The sequence below is a fragment of the Rana temporaria genome, chromosome 3, assembly GCF_905171775.1.
Source record: "Rana temporaria chromosome 3, aRanTem1.1, whole genome shotgun sequence".
Lineage (NCBI taxonomy): Eukaryota > Metazoa > Chordata > Amphibia > Anura > Ranidae > Rana > Rana temporaria.
Genome location: NC_053491.1, coordinates 244,983,892 through 244,997,699, shown reverse-complemented (window position 1 = coordinate 244,997,699; position 13,808 = coordinate 244,983,892).

Genomic DNA, 13,808 nt, shown 5'->3' with positions numbered 1-13,808 from the left:
GTATCTCTTAGTAGATACTTATACAAAGTTGAAGTTGACCCCTTTCCACTTTTTACCATTTGTTCCAGGCCTACTTCCATTACTTGCGGAGTTCCCCCAGGAAACTGGGCAAGTAACGCATGAATAAGTTGCCTGAAAAAATAACTCTCCGGGATGTTCCAGAGCTCCCTCATTTCTGTAAATGAGGAAAATCTTTCCCCCTGTATTATTTGAGGTTACTTTTTTACCCCATATTTAGACCAAGCACCTGGATCCTGAATAGAGTACAGGTGCAGTAGTTCAGGATTTCTCCATAGGGGGGTATTTGGGGATAGATTGGTTCTCGAGTATCCCTCATTTACCATAGCCGCTTTCCATATTTTAACTGTTGTTCTTATTAAAGGGGTTAATTCTCGCCTCGATTTTAACCCCCTATATAATAGTCCATGCAGTGCTTCTACTGACTGGACCACCGCTGGTTTTAACTTAGTAGCAGAATCGAACCCGTCAGGGTTCAACCATCTCTACACCGTCACCAACTGTGTAGCTAAATAATACTTGTGAAAATCTGGAAAATCCAACCCCCCCTGTTCTGCCGGTCTCATAAGTGTACTCAATTTAATTCTAACTGATTTATTTGTCCATATGAATGTAGAAAGCATTCCATGTAGTTGTACACACAAGCTTTTAGTTGACCATTGTGGGGAGTTCCTAAATATATACAGGAACTTAGGAAGAATCTTCATCTTTACCAGATTTATACGTCCTAACAAGGACAGTGGTAACGTTATCCATATCTTTAGTTTCCTCCTACGTTCCTGTATCACCGGGTCTAAATTCAGTGCCTGGAAATCCTCAACCTGTCTGGATATTATTATGCCAAGGTATTTAAATTCCTTCACCCATTTTAATAGTATATTTGGGGCAACGGTGTACTGTCCTCCCTGATCAAAAGATAATAATAGGGACTTCCCCTAATTTACTTTAAGCCCTGTGAAGGATGAGAAGGTATTCAGTAATTCTAAAGCTCCCTCCAAAGATGGACCCACATCTCTCAAAAACAATAACATATCCTCAGCATACAGAGCTACCCTCTCTTCCAACCCCCCCACTTGAAGTCCCTGAATATTTAACGATGTTCTAATAGCCTCTGCCACTGGCTCTATCGCTATCGCGAAGAGTGCTGGAGCAACCCTGTCTCGTACCTCTGTATAAATGAAAAAACAATGACAACTTTCCTCCCAATTTCACGGCTGACATGGGTCTCCCATATATTATTTTAATCCACTTAATGAGTTCTAATGGAAATACCATTCTTCTAAGTATTTCCCATAGAAAGGGCCATTCGATTGTATTAAAGTCTTCTCTATATCTAGAGAGGCCACTGTCCTGGACCCTTCCTGTGTATGATGAGTATGTATATTCGTGTATAACCTACGTAGATTAATGTCTGTTGTTCTCTGAGGCATAAACCCTGTCTGGTCTGAAACTTTAATATTTCTGAGCAAGGATTGTATTCTTAATGTTAATATCTTTGTTAATATTTTAAGATCTATATTTAATAATGCAATTGGTCTATATGAGGAACATAGTTTTGGATCTTTTGTTTCTTTAAATATTAATGTTATGTGTGCCTCTCTCATTGAATCTGGGAGAGCCCCTTTTGATAATCCACTTGTAAATACTTCTGCTAATTTAGGAGCTATTAAGGCTCCATATTTTTTGTACACTTCCCCTGGAATTCCGTCGGGGGCCTGGTGCCTTTTCCCCCAGCAGTGTACGTATAACCTCCATAATCTCGTCGGTAGTAATGAGAAAAAAACAATGAACCTCCTCTCCTCATCCGGCAGCCACCCAAGAGCTACCTGGTCTAAAAGACCTGTCATAGCCTCTGGGCAGAAGTCGGAGGGGAGAGAGGAGGTATACAGTGAACTATAATATTCTCTGAAGGCCTCCAATATCTCCTCAGGTTCTTTTACTTTCTGTCCATTTAAAGTCTCAATTTCTGGTATAATTGTGGTTTGATATTCTTGTTCTTGTGCTAACCTTGCCAGAAATCTCCCACTTTTATCTCCTTGCTCAAAAATACTCTGTCTGTTTTTATGCAGTTCAAGCCTTGTTATTTCCTCCATGTGCAGATGTAGTTCCCTTTGTGCAGCCATCATTAAATCAAAATTAATGTCGCTAGAGTCTTGACCATACTCCTTGCTTCTGAAATTCTGATTTTGTAACTCCTGTATTTTAACCTTCTATTATTTTTTTTACCACCGAAATGTTTGAGATATACTGTCCCCGCAAATATGTTTTAAACGCATCCCATATGATATCCACCAAAGTTTATCCTGCATTGTTCTCCCAGTATTTCATTATTATAGATGTCATTTTTTCTGCTATTTCTGGACATACCACTCATTGTGGAGTCATTCTCCACATGGATGCATTTCTCGGTATAGGGATACGTACTGTTAGGTATAAAGGGGAGTGATCTGAAAGGCCACTCTGTAGATATGTGGCATCCACAATGTCTGCCAACATTGCAGAATCCGCAAATGCTAGATCTATCCTAGACGCTGTTTTGTAGGAGTTAGAGAAACAAGAGTACATTCTTTTTCCAGGATTCTTCCATCTCCAAATCTCTGTTACCCTCATCACCTGTGCCTAATTATATAGATCTGGCGAGTATTGTTTAGGAGGTTTTGGTCTATCCAATTCTTGTGATAAGATTGAATTAAAATCTCCAATAAACAATAACTTTGCTGGAAGATATTGAATAATTTTTTCCATTATATGGTTCAAAATTCCTACCGAAAACGGGGGTGGAATATATACTGCCACTGTAATATACCTCTGTTGTCCTATCGTATATATCAAAATAACATTGTGGAAAAAATGTAGCGCCAAAAATTTAAAGTGATAATAAATCACCTAAAAGGATGATGTGAAAGTGCGTATGACAATCAAACGACTGATGACAATGATTGCTCTAGTGACACAAATATATATACAAAACCTGTGAGGTAAGATCAAAGACAGATGCCACTCAGTTATAAAAACCAATGTGAATGGTGCAAAATAACATGATAAGTGATCTGATCAAATATAAAAATGAGATAGAGCATCTAGTCTCTCATAAACACCCGCTGGGTGTTGGATGAAAAAAAATGCAGGTGCAAAATCCATACAAATGTGAACTAAAAAGTCCTTTGGAAGTACATATAGGTTTCTTCAGGTATTGGGGTGGAGCATGCGATCTTCGACACAAATAACTCTCTTCAAACTTGGACAACAATTATAAAGGTGGGTACTCTTACCAGAAAAGGTGGACCCTCAGCCTCACCATACGGTGGGAGGGTCGTCAAGGCTTTAACAGACTACCGTCTGAATCTGGGAGTCTCCACTTGGGATGATACGATCCAAAGATGACCATATAAAGTCTTGATTGTCCGGAGAGAGTGTTGTAGATGAAAATCAGCCCGTCAAGGTTGCTCCAAACACCCCGATTGTTATGCAAAAAGAGAACAATATAGAGGTGCTCCTCATAGTGTAAAAAGTAATTTATTTAAAAACTTTTTCAAAATTGCACACACAGTGGCAAAAAATAAAATAAAAATGAAAGTGAAAAGCTAGCAAAGCCACACTTAAGTGAACAGTTGTAAAACAACAGCAGACTAAAAAAATCAATAAAAAACCACAACAAATGAAAAAAGCAGCAAGCGCTCCCACCTTAAAAGATAAAGGAGAGTTTCCAAAAAAGTCAGAGAGAGAAAACCCCAGTTGAAGTCCTCTCGTGACGAAACCGGTCGGGTGATAGCTCTCTTACTCTACTGCTGACTTTTTAAGTGTGGCTTTGCTAGCTTTTCACTTTCATTTTTATTTTATTTTTTGCCACTGTGTGTGCAATTTTGAAAAAGTTTTTAAATAAATTACTTTTTACACTATGAGGAGCACCTCTATATTGTTCTCTTTTTGCATAACAATCGGGGTGTTTGGAGCAACCTTGACTGGCTGATTTTCATCTACAACACTCTCTCCGGACAATCAAGACTTTATATGGTCATCTTTGGATCGTATCATCCCAAGTGGAGACTCCCAGATTCAGACGGTAGTCTGTTAAAGCCTTGACGACCCTCCCACCGTATGGTGAGGCTGAGGGTCCACCTTTTCTGGTAAGAGTACCCACCTTTATAATTGTTGTCCAAGTTTGAAGAGAGTTATTTGTGTCGAAGATCGCATGCTCCACCCCAATACCTGAAGAAACCTATATGTACTTCCAAAGGACTTTTTAGTTCACATTTGTATGGATTTTGCACCTGCATTTTTTTTCATCCAACACCCAGCGGGTGTTTATGAGAGACTAGATGCTCTGTCTCATTTTTATATTTGATCAGATCACTTATGTTATTTTGCACCATTCACATTGGTTTTTATAACTGAGTGGCATCTGTCTTTGATCTTATCTCACAGGTTTTGTATATATATTTGTGTCACTAGAGCAATCATTGTCATCAGTCGTTTGATTGTCATACGCACTTTCACATCATCCTTTTAGGTGATTTATTATCACTTTAAATTTTTTCCACACTGTTTTTCACGAAGTATCCTGCTTTGTTATGTTGGCAGCCTGATCCACGACCACTTGTGGTTTTGCGCAATATTTTTTGCTATTTTTTTGTATCAAAATAACATATTTTCCATTTATATCTATGTAGGCCTTCTCTATTACTCCAGGAAAGGATTTATTTACCAGAACTGATACCCCCCTAGAATAGGATGAGTTGGTAGAGTGATATGTTTTTTGTATCCAAGCCTTTTTTAACGTAATCAATTTTTTCCCCATTAAATGTGTCTCTTGCAATATAATCAATTGTGGAGTATATTTCCTTAGGTATTGAAACATTAACGCTTGTTTAAAATTTGAGTTCAAACCCCGAAACTTTCCAGGAAAATACAGTATAGCAATTACCATTCGTCTTTTTACCTGGCATTATACCTAGAGTACAGGAGGAATAGATACCTCCACTTTTGAATTGCATGCATAGGGCATAGGGCATTTAAATCACACCATTGAACATCCCATTCCTCACACTCACTTCCCTCCCCCCTCCAATCCCACCCTGTCCCCTTCCACTCCCCTCTCTATTGTATATCCCCATCCATTCATGGATGGGAGTGGAGAGGGACTTCTCCTATTCCCTTTTTCCCTGACCATAGCATCTATCCTATGCTCAGTACCCTTCATAACCCATTGTGTGGCGGACTCTTGTCTGTATACTTTTTAAAAACACCATATCTTAATCTTTTGCTTCCTTTATCCAACTTCACCCCTACAAAAAAAAGGGGGGGGGAGGAGAGAAAGAAAAAATTTAAAAAGAGAATTCGATGTAGCTACATAAACTGTAAAAATGGTGCGAGTAATACCAAACGGTACCAAAAGCAGTCATAAAAACATGTAGCTAAGTATGATACTGGTATAAAAATGTGTACACCGATGCCACTGCTGAATCCAGATGAGGAGAGGTTAACATCAGTCCGTCGACATGTAGATGTCCCATGAAGGGAACCATCACAACTCCCAGTGGATGGCTGAAGAATCCCAGGTTGATAGAGGGAAGTGATAGAGGGAAGTGTAACAGCCCTTGCGTGTGGCAGATAGTAAGGTCCCGCCGGCATGCAGATATGAAGGCACAGCAAAGGAGACCCTCAGATGGACATGGCAAGCCCCGCCGGTGTCTGTGACGTTACTGGATTTAGACGGAACTCCCTGAAGGCCTGGAAGCCGGCGGAGAGGTGAGTACCAATCAAAAGAATTGTAATCGTTCAAAAAGATTTTGATCGATCAAAAAAATTAAAGATTAATCGATTAATTAAAAGTTAATTTGCACAGCCCTAATATATATATATATATATATATATATATATATATATATTTTTTTTTTTTTTTTCTTTTCCCCTATCCTACCCCTTTCCCTTCCTTTGATAAGTGTATAGAAATAATAAAATGATTCAATACTTAATTTATCATACACCTTATACAACCCCACCAATGTGATAATATTCTAATTATATATTGTTATTATTACTTCCCCTATATCCGTAACATTATTTCACATTCATAAATTCTCTTTTTCCCCATTACGGGGGGGAAAGGGAAGAGAGAAAAAAAAAGACGAAAACCCCACTCCCCAAAAAGGGAAAAAATAATAATTAAATAATAAATAATACAGGAGCTTTTACGATCAATTAGTGTCATACTTGACACTCACTGCATTATCTTTGGTGCCCCAATACATTGCTCCTAAAAAAGGAGAAGGAGAAACAGGGCCAGAAAAAGAGAAAAGAAAACGGGGAAAAAAAAAAAAGTACAAATTGTCCCGGAAGCAATCGTTTATCTAGTTTCCAACCACTCCGCAGCCGCTATTGCAGTTTCAAAAATCCTTGTGTGAGTCCCATCGATCACCCTTAGTTTGCTAGGGTATAGCAGACTAAATGTAATCCCCTTCTCTCGCAGTTCTTTACGAACTTTCGTATAAGATCTTCTTTGCTGCTGTATCTCTGGGGGGTAGTCCGGAAAAAATAGTGATCTGGCATTTTCATATTGTATGTCCCCCCTCATCCTAACTTCTGATAAGATGCGATCTCGATTTCTACAATTTAATATACGCATGAAAAATGGACGGGGGGGTGCTCCGGGTTTAGGAGAGTGTGGGGAGATCCTATGCACCCTCTCTATTACAAAGGTTACTGATGCATCTATCAGGCCCAAAGTTGTTGTTATTAATTTTTCTGCAAATTCAACTGCATTATCGCCTTCCACCCACTCAGGTAGCCCTATGATCCGTATATTATTTCTTCTTAACCGACTTTCTGTGTCAATTACTCTGTCCTGTAATATACTTATTTGTTTTTTTAACATATGCCATTCTCTATTTTCTGCTTTTAACTTGTCTTCTACCTTTGAGATACGAGACTCCATTTCTGTAATTTTTTTTTCTGAATTTTATCAAATTCATGTTTTATTGCACCAACGTCGATAGCCAAAGCATCAATTTTCTGTATGAGGGACTCACTGCTTATTCAGGTAGCTTCCAGGATATCCTTACTAGATGGCATTACCTCTACTTCCAGCTTCTTTGCCACAATCTGTTTGTCTGTTGAAGTTCCTACTTGTGGGGATTTTATTGTTGTTTTCCCTGTTTGTTTTCCCCGCCATTGCTGTAGGGGAGAAACACTGGGTCATGGTCTGCGGCTTAGTACGGGTCTTGCTGGGAGCCATCTCTGCCATACAATAGCCCCCTGTCTTCCCAACCATTTCCCCAGTCGACGACTCCTTCTCTTCCTTCTTCACAGGGTGTCACAATATATCTTCCCTCCTTTCACTTCACCCCCCCTTTTCCTCCAAATTGATAACAGTCTATTGCCAGTAGCCAGAAAGTCAGGAGGTGATAACTGCAACTCAAGGGGCCCCAGAGTACCGTGGTGTGCCAGGGAGCTACTACACAAGGGTCATAGACCAACATCCATAAAATGTACAGCAGTCTCTTCACATCTCCCTGCTCCACTTATATCTGTGCTCCCCTCACCTGGATTCTGCTTCTTCTCTTCCTCCTTCACAATTCTCCCCTCTCAAAAAAAAGAAAAAGGCAACTTTAAGCCTACCGTTCTCCAGGGGAATTCTGCCAGGGATTCTACCAAAGATTTCACTTGCAGATTATGCCGTCACCTCGCCATGATCTCGCTTCCTCCTCCGTCTCACCTTCCGTTTATAGGCTTATGTTGGACAGTGCAGGACAGGAATCCCTCCTCCCTTCAGCCAGTCTGAATTGCTGCAGCCGCCTCTCTCCAATATCGCGGCTACTACTACCGTGCTAATGCCGTTCAAGGTCTGCACATGGAGAGGGAGAGAGCCGATCTGCGCTCACTCGTAGCTATCCACCGTCGGCGCTGGGAGGGGGGGGGGATAGACAATCCGTCTGCGCTGGGAGGGAAGACAAGCTGTCTGCGCTAGGGAAGAAGAAAAGCCGTCAGCGCTGGGAAGGGAGACAAGCTGTCAGCGCTGGGAAGGGAGACAAACCGTCGGCACTGGAAGGGTAGACAAGCCGGTCCCTGTATTCAAGCTTGGAGCTTGGCATTTCCCGCTGGTAGCATTATGAAATCAGAGCATGCCCTCTCAAACACGTCACACGCTCTCACGCATCCTCGTTCCTTCCAGCTATGAGGACATTAGTGGAATTGTCTGATACCGTGCTTTATTTAATAATCAATACTTGTATATTATTTTCATGCAGCATAACTGAAAATACCTGATCCTGACAGTCTCCTATGTCCTCTGCAGCTTCCTGCTATTTTCTGACAATGTTATCCATGGATTTAGATCCATAGTAGTGTTGACAGATACAGTATGTGCAGTTAATCAGTAATGCTGAACAGCAGGATGCCATACAAAAGCACTGTGAGTTTGCAGTCAAATGGTGAGCCCTAGGGATGAGCTTTATGTTTGAGTCGAACATGAGTTAGACTTGAACATTGGCTGTTCGCTAAACAGCGAACAATTTGGGGTGTTCGTGGCAAATTCAAAATGTTTTTTTCGGGGAGCAGTGATTTTAATAATGCTTAAAGTGAAACAATAAAAGTGAAGTATTCCTAAATTTCGTACTTGGGGTGTGTTTATAGTATGCCTGTAAAGTAGCGCATGTTTCCTGTGTTTATAACAGTCTCTGCACAAAATGACTACTCGCGGCTATAAAGAAGTGTCGGGTGCCGGCAATACAGATAAAAGTAATAAGTAATTGAAAAAAAAATGCATGGGTGTTCCCCCAAATTCCATTACATGGCCCTTCAGGTCTGGTATGGATATTAAGGGGAACCCTGCCCCAAATTTAAAAAAAAAGTATTCTTGGGGTTCCCCCCCAAAACTCTATACCAGACCTGAAGGTTTGGATTTTAAGGGGAACTCCATGCCAAAATTTAAAAAAAATATGGCGCGGGCTTAACCCCAAAAATCCATACCAGACCCTTATCCAAGCGTGCAACCTGTCAGGCCGCAGGAAAAGAGGGGGGACGAAAGAGCGCCCCCCCCTCCTGAAGCTTACCAGGCCACATGCCCTCAACATGGGGAGGATGTCCTCATGTTGATTGGGACAAGGGGCCTCATCCCCACAACCCTTGCCCAGTGGTTGTGGGGGTCTGCGATTGGGGGGCTTATCAGAATCTGGAAGCCCCCTTTAAACAATGAATTTCAATCCAAGTGTGGCAATCCTCCTTGACAAACGTCAATCTAGTGATCAATTTCAATGGCTGCAGTAATCGGACAGTGGAGAGTCCCAACTGTCAAAATACAATGTATCGGCAGGCAGAATTCCTCTATCCACCTCACTTGTGTGGATGGAGGAATCCCTTCATTTTTTTTTTTCTTGATTACCCCGTTGGCTGATCGAAAAAAAATACTAATAATTTATGGCCAGCTTAAGTACTAATCTTTCCCTCTGCTTGACACTGAACGTCGCTCTGATAACAGGTAATGTTTCTTAAGAAAATTACACTTCCAGAGGGTCGATCTCCTGGTTGACTGTTGCACTTTGTGGCTACTCCCACTGACCCCTAAGTCAGTGCAGGACCCAGTAGTGGTGTAGGGGTAGATGGAAGGAACCCCTTAGTTCAGTGGGGAGACTAGGAAGGTCAACACTTTCAGAACTGTTCATTTCTGAAGAATCCTCATCTAGGAGCCATTGAATAGTGCAGATAGAGCACTTTGTAGTAATGGCTGGCAACACAGCTAATTAAATTAAATTAAGAAAATACATATATTTTTGCTGGTGGTGAAAGCGATAGCAGGTCATGAGATCAGTCAAATGTTTATAGAATGTTTCAATATAAGGCCAAATTGTATACCCTTTTGAAAATCAAAGCACTGATTGCTAGAACCACTGACACAACATGTATCTACAAATTTATAGCTTTGAATAAGAACTAGTTGTTACACACGTGTCAGCTGTTCTAGCAGTTGGTCTCCCATGTGGAAATAAAGTCTGTCCTTTTATTGAACACTTCACAGAGAGCTATTCATCTTTTACTTCTTAATTGATTTCCACCGGAGAGCAAGGATCTCTCACCACTGGTGTCATGGTGGCCTTTACATGAACTGCTGGGTGAGCCATCAAACTGAAAGTGACAGAGCGGGAGTCTGGGAAAGAGTGGACTGTGTGGTAAGGTATGAAGAAACATAATGTATGGGTGAAGTATAGGAAGTGGGACAGAGATGAGGTGATCAGCTTGCAAAATCTTACAAATCTTTATCAAGAGATCTCTAGGGAACTTAACTAAAGCAAGAAACTGGAGAGAGTGTGGAAAATGTTTATTGCGCACAATATTCAGCAAAACAGACAATGTAACAAATCACTCATTGACACATTGACATTGACATAGTGATTGTTTCTGTCATTGTGAAATTGATTCTAAAACCTATATACAAAGTGCACAAGTGTAAAAAGAAAACATGTCACAAAGGTAAAGCTACTGTATAAACGCATCATAGCAAGATAACAGCAAATGCTGCAGGGTGTACTTCTTCTTGTACTTCTTTTTATTCAAGATAACTTGAACCCCTAGTCTGGTTTTTACTGCTTGTACAGAAATGACCAGCATCCCAATAAACAAAAAACTCTCAACTCTTTCCTGTGGTCATAAATAAGTGCACAATAAAGATCATTCCACCAACATTTTGGGGACACAAACGTCCCCTATGTCAAGGTGGAAGACAAATAAGCCCCATATGGAAAACTGCCCAAAAACCGCCAGACAAAAAAAAGACAACCTGCTTTCTTTTTTCGCGCCGGCATTCCCGGCCATGTGTACGAGAAAACCATCAGTTTTTGTCAGTTTTCCAGTCGGAAAAACTCAGATGGAGCATACACACGGCCAGGATTCCCAGCCAAAAGTTCTCATCTGAGTTTTCCCATCGGAAAACACACTCGTGTGTACGGGAGAGCAGGTTCTCGATTTTATCATCGGGATTTCCGATGGACATTGACCCGTCGAAAATCCCGACCGTGTGTACAGGGCAATAGACACACAAGCGGCCACAAATGTTTATACCCATTATCTGTTTTTTTGCTTAGAGATCAGCATGTTCTGGAATATAGTGCACACTGTCTCTGCATTCTGAAAACCGGAAGCATATTGAGTCCTTAAGCACAATGATGCACCATTAACAGGCACTCAGAACTCAGCTCCCATCACCTTTATAGGAGTAAATAACAAAAAATACAATACTGATTCAAGCAGATCCTGAAAAACTAGAAAAAAGGAAATCAAACAAAACGTAAAACCAAAAGGTACAAAAAAAAAGACAAAAAATTTTAAAGATTCAAATTGGAAAACCTGAATAGATAAAGAAATTCACAAAATAGGATGACTCACAAGAAATAAATGTCAGTGATCACATAATAAAAAGAGTGAAAATGTGGTGTTTAAACCCACCTGGCAGACATCATCTGCAGAGAATGTATCCAGAAAGACTAATAAAAAAATTATTTCTGATACCACAAACACTGGACCAAGGGATATACGGTCAATCACAGAGGCCCTACGTTGATTGGTTTGGTGCTGATCATAAACATAATGAACCCCCACAGGCTTGTGTCTGCAGGCAGTGGTCTTCTGGGGTCATCCTTATCTCGAAACCAACATCTGAAATGTCCAACTTTTTTTTTACAATATATAGCAAGGAACATGGGCATTTTAAAAGGTAAATACGAAAATCCTTGTCTCAATTAAAATATCATTGAATGTTACATTTGACCTATGGAAAGAACATGGAGTTTCAGATAAATGCACTTTATAAATTACATTTGTGACAATTGAAGCATCCCTTCTTTTCAGATCTTTCTCACGGTGATATGCTTTAATTAATGCTGTAGATCTCTCAAATGTTAGCGCACAAGTTGCCATTGCTACCTAAAATGTAGTTGTGGCAATTTTCTTAAATCTCTTAGACAGAAAGTTATGAGTTTGCACAAATTGGATTTTCTGTGTATTTATAGGGCATGCATTTTTCTCACTGACATTTTTGAACTTGTGAAAGAGCTCTATGCAAGACATCTTATAGATAACCCCAATCTAAGATTTTTTTAGGCATTGTTTCAAACGATGTGCTACGATGTTCTATATCAGAACAAAAACACAAAACCTGTACAAATTGAGAGAATGGCAAGTAAGTCAAATTAAGGAGGGTGTTAATATTTGGGGGTTTTAAGTATAATATGATGGCTAACCCACCATAATTAAGAAAAGACACGACCACATCCCAAAAGGTAATATATCATGCTGACATACCTGGATTAAATTCAATGATGGAAAAAATGAAACCTGAAAAAGTCATGAAACTTGGAGAAACTGCCTTGCCATATGACAACTTAAAGTGGATGTAAACCCGAATTTTTTTTTTTATTTTTTGCCCAGTCTTGCCACACATAGTTAATCCAGCTCTGAACAATCCTCTTTTATTGTTCAGTGAGATAAAATGGACTTACAGAGAAAAACCTTAGTTCGTTCCGCTCCCTTGCTGTGAGTGACAGGTTATTTACATATCTCATGCACTAGCTTGGAGACAGGCATTATTTTTTAATTTCCACCTCCACTCCATTTCTGAATCATGTGGTTACTTTTCTGGATTTTGACTGGATGTTAGTGATCATAGCAGAATTCAGTGTAAGAAATACATAGGACAAATTGCATGTTGATAAGGAGAGTGTAGAGGAGGGCGGTGCAGTCTACTGACATCACGACTCCACCCACCGAGCTCCAGACAACAGACCCACCCACAGAATCTGCAGTTTTTCAGTTCTTATAACAGACAGAGGGGAGACATTTGACAGGTAAGGATACATGCAGGAGGCATCTATATGCTTATAGATCGGCACTATGGCAGTAGTTTAGAAAGGATCAGAGTGGGTTTACATCCACTTTAATACATCACAACAATAGATAAATAAATGAATAATACATTTCTAAAAGAAATACAATAAAAAGGTTGGAAAATTACGGTGCCATCAAGCGCCCATGGCGGTGCCACTATTCTGCATATGATGACAACATCCAGACCGATTGGTTAAGTATATTAGTGTATGGAGATAAAATGTCCATACAGGACTTTTGTATTTAGTTAATGTTTCATTGAATCATTCACACATAAATAGGCTTTTTGTGTTTGGACAGGGGAGAGGAGGGGGCGATTAATGACAGTACAGTAGAGCCAGATGTATAGTGATAGGTATGTAGGCAGGAAATGTTAGTTCAGTTAGTGGCTGACCCAGTCTGGGGAGAAAGAGTTAACTTATGTGCTTCTGTTCCTGGGCTTTTTGGATCCAGCTTGCCCACCTGTGATGGGGGAAGGCTTAGGCCTGTGAGTGCATTGAAGGAGGACTGCTGCTCCTTGCAGCTTGTCAGAGGCACCAGGGATCCAGAGACTAGCCAGGATTTGGAGAATGGCTAAAATTAAATACTACTTTTGGAGGTATGCCTGGGCAGTCAAGTAGAGATACAGTAGATGGGGGCATTTTAATGTTATTGTTCACATTAAACTGTATGGCCAAGACTTTTAAGTAAATTTGCATCAACTGTTCTAAGCCTGGTCTGAAGTTATTTAAAGGGGTGCATGATGGTTCCTGGAGTATCAAAAGAACAAGGGTTAGTAAAGCACATGTGGGGTATGAACCAAAGCCACTACAATAGGTCTACTCAGTAAGTCTAGCAGGAGAAGTAATGCAATTAATATGGGCAGCCAGTCATAAAGCATGGTACCTGGACAGGGAATGGCTCTTCCGATTCTGGCT